This window comes from Engystomops pustulosus, chromosome 9 (genome assembly GCF_040894005.1).
Source record: "Engystomops pustulosus chromosome 9, aEngPut4.maternal, whole genome shotgun sequence".
NCBI classification, from domain to species: Eukaryota; Metazoa; Chordata; class Amphibia; order Anura; family Leptodactylidae; genus Engystomops; species Engystomops pustulosus.
The window spans coordinates 102248439-102261561 of record NC_092419.1 but is presented as its reverse complement, the minus strand read 5'-3'; the positions used below and the strand labels follow the sequence as shown (position 1 = coordinate 102261561).

Genomic DNA, 13123 nt, shown 5'->3' with positions numbered 1-13123 from the left:
AGCTGTGACATCATCTATTGTCAGTAGTGATGTAATGATGGGTCAGTGTTATCTATACAGAGGTCATTGTACAGGGAGGGGGGAGGAGATAAGCTGTGACATCATCTATTGTCAGTAGGGATGTAATGATGGGTCAGTGTTATCTATACAGAGGTCATTGTACAGGGAGGAGGAGGAGATAAGCTGTGACATAATCTATTGTCAGAAGTGATATAATGATTGGTCAGTGTTATCTATATAGAGGTCGTTATACAGGGAGGAGGAGGAGATGAGCTGTGACTCCATCTATTGTCAGTAGTGATGTAATGATGGGTCACTGTTATCTATATAGAGGTCATTGTACAGGGAGGGAAGGAGATAAGCTGTGACATCATCTATTGTCAGTAGTGATGTAATGATGGGTCAGTGTTATCTATACAGAGGTCATTGTACAGGGAGGGGGGAGGAGATAATTTGTGACATCATCTATTGTCAGTAGTGATGTAATGATGGGTCAGTGTTATCTATATAGAGGACATTGTACAGCGAGGGGGAGGAGATAAGCTGTGACATCATCTATTGTCAGTAGTGATGTAATAATGGATCAGTGTTATTTATATAGAGGTAATTGTACAGAGAGGGGGGAGGAGACTAGCTATGACATCATCTATTGTCAGTAGTGATGTAATGATGGGTCAGTGTTATCTATATAGAGGTCATTGTACAGAGAGGAGGAGGAGATAAGCTGTGACATCATCTATTGTCAGTAGTGATGTAATGGTGGGTAAGTGTTATCTATATAGAGGACATTATACAGGGAGGGGGAGGGGATAAGCTGTGACATCATCTATTGTCAATAGTGATGTAATGATGGGTCATTGTTATCTATATACAGGTTACTGTACAGGGAGGGGGAGGAGATATGCTATAACATCATCTATTGTCAGTAGTGATGTAATGATGGGTCAGTGTTATCTATATAGAGGTCATTGTACAGGAGGGGGAGGAGATAAACTGTGACATCATCTATTGTCAGTAGTGATGTAATGATGGGTCAGTGTTATTTTTATAGAGGTCATTGTACGGGGGGGGGGTAAGCTGTGACATCATCTATTGTCAGTAGTGATGTAATGATGGGTCAGTGTTATCTATATTGAGGTAATTGTGCATGGAGGGGGAGGAGATAAGTTGTGACATTATCTACTGTCAGTAGTGATGTAATGATGGGTCAGTGTTATTTATATAGAGGTCATTGTACAGGGATGGGGAGGAGATTAGCTGTGACATCATCTTTTGTCAGTAGTGATGTAATGATGGGTCAGTGTTATCTATATAGAGGTCATTGTACAGGGAGTAGGAGGAGATAAGGTGTGACATCATCTATTGTCAGTAGTGATGTAATGATGGGTCAGTGTTATTTATATAGAGGTCATTGTACAGGGAGGGGTGTGAGACAAGCTGTGACATCATCTATTGTCAGTAGTGATGTAATGTTGGGTCAGTTTTATTTATATAGAGGTGATTATACAGGGGGGGGATAAGCTGTGACATCATCTATTGTCAGTAGTGATGTAATGATGGGTCTGTGTTATCTATATTAAGGTAATTGTGCATGGAGGGGGAGGAGACAAGCTGTGACATCATCTATTGTCAGTAGTGATGTAATGATGGGTCAGTGTTATCTATATAGAGGTCATTGTACAGGAGGAGGAGGAGATAAGCTGGGACATCATCTATTGTCAGAAGTGATGTAATGATGGGTCAGTGTTATCTATATAGAGGTAATTGTGCATGGAGGGGGAGGAGATAAGCTATGACATCATCTATTGTCAGTAGTGATGTAATGATGGGTCAGTGTTATCTATACAGAGGTCATTGTACAGGGAGGGGGGAGGAGATATGCTGTGACATCATCTATTGTCAGTAGTAATGTAATGATGGGTCAGTGTTATCTATATAGAGGTCATTGTACAGGGAGGGGGAGGAGATAAGCTGTGACATCACCTATTGTCAGTAGTGATGTAATGATGGGTCAGTGTTATCTATATAGAGGTCATTGTACAGGGAGGGGGAGGAGATATGCTGTGACATCATCTATTGTCAGTAGTGATGTAAGGATGGGTCAGTGTTATCTATATAGAGGTCATTGTACAGGGAGGGGGTGGAGATAAGCTGTGACATCATCTATTGTCAGTAGTGATGTAATGATGGGTCAGTGTTATCTATATTAAGGTCATTGTGCATGGAGGGGGGGAGATAAGCTGTGACATCATCTATTGTCAGTTGTGATGTAATGATGGGTCAGTGTTCTCTATATAGAGGTCATTGTACAGGGAGGGGGAGGAGATAAGCTGTGACATCATCTATTGTCAGTAGTGATGTAATGATGGGTCAGTGTTATCTATATAGAGGTCATTGTACAGGAGGAGGAGGAGATAAGCTGGGACATCATCTATTGTCAGTAGTGATGTAATGATGGGTCAGTGTTATCTATATAGAGGTCATTGTACAGGGAGGGGGAGGAGATATGCTGTGACATCATCTATTGTCAGTAGTGATAAAAGGATGGGTCAGTGTTATCTATATAGAGGTCATTGTACAGGGAGGGGGTGGAGATAAGCTGTGACATCATCTATTGTCAGTAGTGATGTAATGATGGGTCAGTGTTATCTATATTAAGGTCATTGTGCATGGAGGGGGGGAGATAAGCTGTGACATCATCTATTGTCAGTAGTGATGTAATGATGGGTCAGTGTTATCTATACAGAGGATATTGTACAGCGAGGGGGAGGAGATCAGCTATGACATCATTTAATGTCAGTAGTGATGTAATGATGGGTCAGTGTTATCTATATAGAGGTCATTGTACAGGAGGAGGAGGAGATAAGCTGTGACATCATCTTTTGTCAGTAGTGATGTAATGATGGGTCAGTGATATCTCTATAAAGGTCATTGTACAGGGCGGGGGAGGAGATAAGATGTGACATCATCTATTGTCAGTAGTGATGTAATGGTGGGTCAGTGTTATCTATATAGAGGTCATTGTACAGGAGGAGGAGGAGATAAGCTGTGACATCATCTATTGTCAGTAGTGATGTAATGATGGGTCAGTGTTATCTATATTGAGGTAATTGTGCATGGAGGGGGAGGAGATAAGCTATGACATCATCTATTGTCAGTTGTGATGTAATGATGGGTCAGTGTTCTCTATATAGAGGTCATTGTACAGGGAGGGGGAGGAGATAAGCTGTGACATCATCTATTGTCAGTAGTGATGTAATGATGGGTCAGTGTTATCTATATAGAGGTCATTGTACAGGGAGGGGAAGGAGATAAGCTGTGACATCATCTATTGTCAGTAGTGATGTAATGATGGGTCAGTGTTACCTATATAGGGCATTGTACAGGCAGGGGTAGGGGATAAGCTGTGACATCATTTATTGTCAGTAGTGATGTAATGATGGGTCAGTGTTATCTATATAGAGGTCATTGTACAAGGAGGGGGAGGAGATAAGCTGTGACATCATCTATGGTCAGTAGTGATGTAATGATGGGTCAGTGTTATCTATATAGAGGTCATTGTACAGGGAGGGGGTGAAGATAAGCTGTGACATCATCTATTGTCAGTAGTGATGTAATGATGGGTCAGTGTTATCTATATTAAGGTCATTTTGCATGGAGGGGGAGATAAGCTGTAACATCATCTATTGTCAGTAGTGATGTAATGATGGGTCAGTGTTATTTATATAGAGGTAATTGTACAGGGAGCGGGAGGAGATTAGCTATGACATCATCTATTGTCAGTAGTGATGTAATAATGGGTCAGTGATATCTCTATAAAGGTCATTGTACAGGGCGGGGGAGGAGATAAGCTGTGACATCATCTATTGTCAGTAGTGATGTAATGATGGGTCAGTGTTATCTATATAGAGATAATTGTACAGGGAGGGGGAGGAGATCAGCTATGACATCATCTATTGTCAGTAGTGATGTAATGATGGGTCAGTGTTATCTATATAGAGGTCATTGTACAGAGAGGAGGATGAGATAAGCTGTGACATCTTTTGTCAGTAGTGATGTAATGATGGGTCAGTGATATCTCTATAAAGGTCATTGTACAGGGCGGGGGAGGAGATAAGCTGTGACATCATCTATTGTCAGTAGTGATGTAATGGTGGGTCAGTGTTAACTATATAGAGGTCATTGTACAGGAGGAAGAGGAGATAAGCTGTGACATCATCTATTGTCAGTAGTGATGTAATGATGGGTCAGTGTTATCTATATAGAGGTCATTGTCCAGGGAGGGGGAGGAGAAAAGCTGTGACATCATCTATTGTCAGTAGTGATGTAATGATGCGTCAGTGTTATCTATATTGAGGTAATTGTGCATGGAGGGGGAGGAGATAAGCTATGACATCATCTATTGTCAGTTGTGATGTAATGATGGGTCAGTGTTATCTATATAGAGGTCATTGTACAGGAGGAGGAGGAGATAAGCTGTGACATCATCTATTGTCAGTAGTGATGTAATGATGGGTCAGTGTTATCTATATAGAGGTCATTGTAAAGGGAGGGGGAGGAGATAAGCTGTGACATCATCTATTGTCAGTAGTGATGTAATGATGCGTCAGTGTTATCTATATTGAGGTAATTGTGCATGGAGGGGGAGGAGATAAGCTATGACATCATCTATTGTCAGTAGTGGTGTAATGATGGGTCAGTGTTATCTATACAGAGGTCATTGTACAGGGAGGGGGGAGGAGATAATCTGTGACATCATCTATTGTCAGTAGTGATGTAATGATGGGTCAGTGTTATCTATATAGAGGTCATTGTACAAGGAAGGGGGAGGAGATAAGCTGTGACATCATCTATAGTCAGTAGTGATGTAATAATGGGTCAGTGTTATCTATATAGAGGTCATTGTACAGGGAGGGGGAGGAGAAATGCTGTGACATCATCTATTGTCAGTAGTGATGTAATGATGGGTCAATGTTATCTATATAGAGGTCATTGTACAGGGAGGGGGTGGAGATAAGCTGTGACATCATCTATTGTCAGTAGTGATGTAATAATGAGTCAGTGTTATCTATATAGAGGTCATTGTACAGGGAGGGGGAGGAGAAATGCTGTGACATCATCTATCGTCAGTAGTGATGTAATGATGGGTCAGTGTTATCTATATAGAGGTCATTGTACAGGGAGGGGGTGGAGATAAGCTGTAACATCATCTATTGTCAGTAGTGATGTAATAATGGGTCAGTGTTATTTATATAGAGGTAATTGTACAGGGAGGGGGAGGAGATTAGCTATGACATCATCTATTGTCAGTAGCGATGTAATGATGGGTCAGTGATATCTCTATAAAGGTCATTGTACAGGGCGGGGGAGGAAATAAGCTGTGACATCATCTATTGTCAGTAGTTTTGTAATGATGGGTCAATGTAATCTATATAGAGATAACTGTACAGGGAGGGGGAGGAGATCAGCTATGACATCATCTATTGTCAGTAGTGATGTAATGATGGGTCAGTGTTATCTATATAGAGGTCATTGTACAGAGAGGAGGATGAGATAAGCTGTGACATCATCTATTGTCAGTAGTGATGTAATGATGCGTCAGTGTTATCTATGTTGAGGTAATTGTGCATGGAGGGTGAGGAGATAAGCTATGACATCATCTATTGTCAGTAGTGGTGTAATGATGGGTCAGTGTTATCTATAGAGAGCTCATTGTACAGGGAGGGGGAGGAGATAATCTGTGACATCATCTATTGCCAGTAGTGATGTAATGATGGGTCAGTGTTATCTATATAGAGGTCATTTTACAGGGAGGGGGAGGAGATAAGCTGTGACATCTATTGTCAGTAGTGATGTAATGATGGGTCAGTGTTATCTATATAGAGGTCATTGTACAGGGAGGGGGAGGAGAAATGCTGTGACATCATCTATTGTCAGTAGTGATGTAATGATGGGTCAGTGTTATCTATATAGAGGTAATTGTACAGAGAGGAGGAGGAGATAAGCTGTGACATCATCTATTGTCAGTAGTGATGTAATGATGGGTCAGTGATATCTCTATAAAAGTCATTGTACAGGGCGGGGGAGGAGATAAGCTGTGACATCATCTATTGTCAGTAGTGATGTAATGGTGGGTCAGTGTTATCTATATAGAGGTCATTGTACATGGAGGGGGAGGAGAAATGCTGTGACATCATCTATTGTCAGTAGTGATGTAATGATGGGTCAGTGTTATCTATATAGAGGTAATTGTACAGAGAGGAGGACGAGATAAGCTGTGACATCATCTATTGTCAGTAGTGATGTAATGATGGGTCAGTGATATCTCTATAAAAGTCATTGTACAGGGCGGGGGAGGAGATAAGCTGTGACATCATCTATTGTCAGTAGTGATGTAATGGTGGGTCAGTGTTATCTATATAGAGGTCATTGTACATGGAGGGGAAGGAGATAAGCTGTGACATCATCTATTGTCAGTAGTGATGTAATGATGGGTCAGTGTCATCTATATAGAGGTCATTGTACAGGGAGGGGGGAGGAGATAAGCTGTGACATCATCTATTGTCAGTAGTGATGTAATAATGGGTCAGTGTTATCTATATAGAGGTCATTGTACAGGGAGGGGGAGGAGAAATGCTGTGACATCATCTATTGTCAGTAGTGATGTAATGAAGGGTCAGTGTTATCTATATAGAGGTCATTGTACAGGGAGGGGGTGGAGATAAGCTGTGACATCATCTATTGTCAGTAGTGATGTAATGATGGGTCAGTGTTATCTATATTAAGGTCATTTTGCATGGAGGGGGGGAGATAAGCTGTAACATCATCTATTGTCAGTAGTGATGTAATGATGGGTCAGTGTTATTTATATAGAGGTAATTGTACAGGGAGGGGGAGGAGATTAGCTATGACATCATCTATTGTCAGTAGTGATGTAATGATGGGTCAGTGATATCTCTATAAAGGTCATTGTACAGGGCGGGGGAGGAAATAAGCTGTGACATCATCTATTGTCAGTAGTTTTGTAATGATGGGTCAATGTAATCTATATAGAGATAATTGTACAGGGAGGGGGAGGAGATCAGCTATGACATCATCTATTGTCAGTAGTGATGTAATGATGGGTCAGTGTTATCTATATAGAGGTCATTGTACAGAGAGGAGGATGAGATAAGCTGTGACATCATCTATTGTCAGTAGTGATGTAATGATGCGTCAGTGTTATCTATGTTGAGGTAATTGTGCATGGAGGGTGAGGAGATAAGCTATGACATCATCTATTGTCAGTAGTGGTGTAATGATGGGTCAGTGTTATCTATACAGAGCTCATTGTTCAGGGAGGGGGAGGAGATAATCTGTGACATCATCTATTGTCAGTAGTGATGTAACGATGGGTCAGTGTTATCTATATAGAGGTCATTTTACAAAGAGGGGGAGGAGATAAGCTGTGACATCTATTGTCAGTAGTGATGTAATGATGGGTCAGTGTTATCTATATAGAGGTCATTGTACAGGGAGGGGGAGGAGAAATGCTGTGACATCATCTATTGTCAGTAGTGATGTAATGATGGGTCAGTGTTATCTATATAGAGGTCATTGTACAGGGAGGGGGGAGGAGATAAGCTGTGACATCATCTATTGTCAGTAGTGATGTAATAATGGGTCAGTGTTATCTATATAGAGGTCATTGTACAGGGAGGGGGAGGAGAAATGCTATGACATCATCTATTGTCAGTAGTTATGTAATGATGGGTCAGTGTTATCTATATAGAGGTCATTGTACAGGGAGGGGGTGGAGATAAGCTGTGACATCATCTATTGTCAGTAGTGATGTAATGATGGGTCAGTGTTATCTATATTAAGGTCATTGTGCATGGAGGGGGGAGATAAGCTGTGACATCATCTATTGTCACAAGTGATGTAATGATGGGTCAGTGTTATCTATATAGAGGATATTGTACAGCGAGGGGGAGGAGATAAGCTGTGACATCATCTATTGTCAGTAGTGATGTTATGATGGATCAGTGTTATTTATATAGAGATAATTGTACAGGGAGCGGGAGGAGATTAGCTATGACATCATCTATTGTCAGTAGTGATGTAATGATGGGTCAGTGTTATCTATATAGAGGTAATTGTACAGAGAGGAGGAGGAGATAAGCTGTGACATCATCTATTGTCAGTAGTGATGTAATGATGGGTCAGTGATATCTCTATAAAAGTCATTGTACAGGGCGGGGGAGGAGATAAGCTGTGACATCATCTATTGTCAGTAGTGATGTAATGGTGGGTCAGTGTTATCTATATAGAGGTCATTGTACATGGAGGGGGAGGGGATAAGCTGTGACATCTATTGTCAGTAGTGATGTAATGATGGGTCAGTGTTATCTATATAGAGGTCATTGTACAGGGAGTGGGAGGAGATAAGCTGTGACATCATCTATTGTCAGTAGTGATGTAATGATGGGTCAGTGTCATCTATATAGAGGTCATTGTACAGGGAGGGGGAAGGAGATAAGCTGTGACATCATCTATTGTCAGTAGTGATGTAATAATGGGTCAGTGTTATCTATATAGAGGTCATTGTACAGGGAGGGGGAGGAGAAATGCTGTGACATCATCTATTGTCAGTAGTGATGTAATGATGGGTCAGTGTTATCTATATAGAGGTCATTGTACAGGGAGGGGGTGGAGATAAGCTGTGACATCATCTATTGTCAGTAGTGATGTAATGATGGGTCAGTGTTATCTATATTAAGGTCATTTTGCATGGAGGGGGGGAAATAAGCTGTAACATCATCTATTGTCAGTAGTGATATAATGATGGGTCAGTGTTATTTATATAGAGGTAATTGTACAGGGAGGGGGAGGAGATTAGCTATGACATCATCTATTGTCAGTAGTGATGTAATGATGGGTCAGTGATATCTCTATAAAGGTCATTGTACAGGGCGGGGGAGGAGATAAGCTGTGACATCATCTATTGTCAGTAGTGATGTAATGATGGGTCAGAGTTATCTATATAAAGATAATTGTACAGGGAGGGGGAGGAGATCAGCTAAGACATCATCTATTGTCAGTAGTGATGTAATGATGGGTCAGTGTTATCTATATAGAGGTCATTGTACAGAGAGGAGGATGAGATAAGCTGTGACATCATCTTTTGTCAGTAGTGATGTAATTATGGGTCAGTGATATCTCTATAAAGGTCATTGTACAGGGCGGGGGAGGAGATAAGCTGTGACATCATCTATTGTCAGTAGTGATGTAATGGTGGGTCAGTGTTAACTATATAGAGGTCATTGTACAGGAGGAAGAGGAGATAAGCTGTGACATCATCTATTGTCAGTAGTGATGTAATGATGGGTCAGTGTTATCTATATAGAGGTCATTGTACAGGGAGGGGGAGGAGAAAAGCTGTGACATCATCTATTGTCAGTAGTGATGTAATGATGGTCAGTGTTATCTATATTGAGGTAATTGTGCATGGAGGGGGTGGAGATAAGCTATGACATCATCTATTGTCAGTTGTGATGTAATGATGGGTCAGTGTTATCTATATAGAGGTCATTGTACAGGAGGAGGAGGAGATAAGCTGTGACATCATCTATTGTCAGTAGTGATGTAATGATGGGTCAGTGTTATCTATATAGAGGTCATTGTACAGGGAGGGGGAGGAGATAAGCTGTGACATCATCTATTGTCAGTAGTGATGTAATGATGCGTCAGTGTTATCTATATTGAGGTAATTGTGCATGGAGGGGGAGGAGATAAGCTATGACATCATCTATTGTCAGTAGTGGTGTAATGATGGGTCAGTGTTATCTATACAGAGGTCATTGTACAGGGAGGGGGGAGGAGATAATCTGTGACATCATCTATTGTCAGTAGTGATGTAATGATGGGTCAGTGTTATCTATATAGAGGCCATTGTACAGGGAGGGGGAGGAGATAAGCTGTGACATCATCTATTGTCAGTAGTGATGTAATGATGGGTCAGTGTTATCTATATAGAGGTCATTGTACAGGGAGGGGGTGGAGATAAGCTGTGACATCATCTATTGTCAGTAGTGATGTAATGATGGGTCAGTGTTATCTATATTAAGGTCATTGTGCATGGAGGGGGGAGATAAGCTGTGACATCATCTATTGTCACTAGTGATGTAATGATGGGTCAGTGTTATCTATATAGAGGATATTATACAGCGAGGGGGAGGAGATAAGCTGTGACATCATCTATTGTCAGTAGTGATGTAATGATGGATCAGTGTTATTTATATAGAGATAATTGTACAGGGAGCGGGAGGAGATTAGCTATGACATCATCTATTGTCAGTAGTGATGTAATGATGGGTCAGTGTAATCTATATAGAGGTAATTGTACAGAGAGGAGGAGGAGATAAGCTGTGACAACATCTATTGTCAGTAGTGATGTAATGATGGGTCAGTGATATCTCTATAAAAGTCATTGTACAGGGCGGGGGAGGAGATAAGCTGTGACATCATCTATTGTCAGTAGTGATGTAATGGTGGGTCAGTGTTATCTATATAGAGGTCATTGTACATGGAGAAGGAGGGGATAAGCTGTGACATCTATTGTCAGTAGTGATGTAATGATGGGTCAGTGTTATCTATATAGAGGTCATTGTACAGGGAGTGGGAGGAGATAAGCTGTGACATCATCTATTGTCAGTAGTGATGTAATGATGGGTCAGTGTCATCTATATAGAGGTCATTGTACAGGGAGGGGGGAGGAGATAAGCTGTGACATCTATTGTTAGTAGTGATGTAATGATGGTTTATGTTATCTATATTAAGGTAATTGTGCATGGAGGGGGAGGAGATAAGCTTTGAAATCATCTATTGTCAGTAGTGATGTAATGATGTGTCAGTGTTATCTATATAGAGGCCATTGTACAGGGAGGGGGGAGGAGATAAGCTGTGACATCATCTATCGTCAGTAGTGATGTAATAATGGGTCAGTGTTATCTATATAGAGGTCATTGTACAGGAGGAGGAGGAGATGAGCTGTGACATCATCTACTGTCAGTAGTGATATAATGATGGGTCACTGTTATCTATATAGAGGTCATTTTACATGGAGGGGGAGGAGATAAGCTGTGACATCATCTATTGTCAGTACTGATGTAATGATGGGTCAGTGTTATCTATATTGAGGTAATTGTGCATGGAGGGGGAGGAGATAAGCTGTGACATCATCTATTGTCAGTAGTTATGTAATGATGGTTCAGTGTTATCTATATAGAGGTAATTGTGCATGGGGGGGGAGGAGATAAGCTGTGACATCATCTATTGTCAGTAGTGATGTAATGATGGGTCAGTGTTATCTATACAGAGGTCATTGTACAGGGAGGGGGGAGGAGATAAGCAGGAGATAAGCTTTGACATCATTTATTGTCAGTAGTGATGTAATGATGGGTCAGTGTTATCTAATTGTACAGGGAGGAGGAGGAGATAAGCTGTGACATCATCTATTGTCAGTAGTGATGTAATGATGGGTCAGTGTTATTTATATAGATGTAATTGTACAGGGAGGGGGAGGAGATTAGCTATGACATCATCTATTGTCAGTAGTGATGTAATGATGTGTCAGTGTTATCTATATAGAGGTCACTGTACAGAGAGGAGGAGGAGATAAGCTGTGACATCATCTAATGTCAGTAGTGATGTAATGGTGGGTCAGTGTTATCTATGTAGAGGACATTGTACAGGGAGTGGGAGGGGATAAGCTGTGACATCATCTATAGTCAATAGTGATGTAATCATGGGTTATTGTTATCTATATACAGGTTACTGTACAGAGAGGGGGAGGAGATATGCTGTGACATCATCTATTGTCAGTAGTGATGTAATGATGGGTCAGTGTTATTTATATAGAAGTCATTGTACGGGGGGGGGGGGAGATAAGCTGTGACATCATCTATTGTCAGTAGCGATGTAATGATGGGTCAGTGTTATCTATATTGAGGTAATTGTGCATGGAGGGGGAGGAGATAATTTGTGACAGCATCTATTGTCAGTAGTGATGTAATGATATGTCAGTGTTAATTATATAGAGGTCATTGTACAGGGGGGGGGGGAAGCTGTGACATCATCTATTGTCAGTAGTGATGTAATGATGGGTCAGTGTTATCTATATAGAAGTCATTGTACAGGGAGGGGAGGGGATAAGCTTTGACATCATCTATCGTCAGTAGTGATGTAATGATGGGTCAGTGTTATCTATATAGAGGTCATTGTACAGGGAGGGGGAGGAGATAAGCTGTGACATCATCTATTGTCAGTAGTGATGTAATGATGGGTCAGTGTTATCTATATGGAGGTAATTGTGCATGGAGGGGGAGGAGATAAGCTGTGACATCATCTATTGTCAGTAGTGATGTAATGATGGGTCAGTGTTATCTATACAGAGGTCATTGTACAGGGAGTGGGAGGAGATAATCTGTGACATCACCTATTGTCAGTAGTGATGTAATGAGGGGTCAGTGTTATCTATATTAAGGTAATTGTGCATGGAGGGGGAGGAGATAAGCTGTGACATCATCTATTGTCAGTAGTGATGTAATTATGGGTCAGTGTTATCTATACAGAGGTCATTGTACAGAGAGGGGGGAGGAGATAATCTGTGACATCATCTATTGTCAGCAGTGATGTAATGATGGGTCAGTGTTATCTATATAGAGGTCATTGTACAGGGAGGAGGAGGAGATAAGCTTTGACATAATCTATTGTCAGTAGTGATATAATGATTGGTCAGTGTTATCTATATAGAGGTCATTGTACAGGGAGGAGGAGGAGATAAGCTGTGACATCATCTATTGTCAGTAGTGATGTTATGATGGGTTAGTGTTATCTATATAGAGGTCATTGTACAGGGAGGGAGAGGAGATATGCTGTGACATCATCTATTGTCAGTAGTGATGTAATGATGGGTCAGTGTTATCTATATAGAGGTCATTGTACAGGGAGGGGAGGAGATAAACTGTGACATCATCTATTGTCAGTAGTGATGTAATGATGGGTCAGTGTTATCAATATAGAGGTTATTGTACAGGGAGGGGGGAGGAGATAAGCTGTGACATCATCTATTGTCAGTCGTGAT

The 13123-nt window shown here is 41.0% G+C and overlaps 1 protein-coding gene across 1 annotated transcript in view; it reads right to left on the bottom strand.

The window, feature by feature from the left end:
• The window catches only part of LOC140077640 (ficolin-1-B-like), a 79860-nt gene that overhangs the window by 50283 nt on the left and 16454 nt on the right, over window positions 1–13123 (bottom strand). The gene's annotated exons all lie outside the window — the stretch shown is intronic.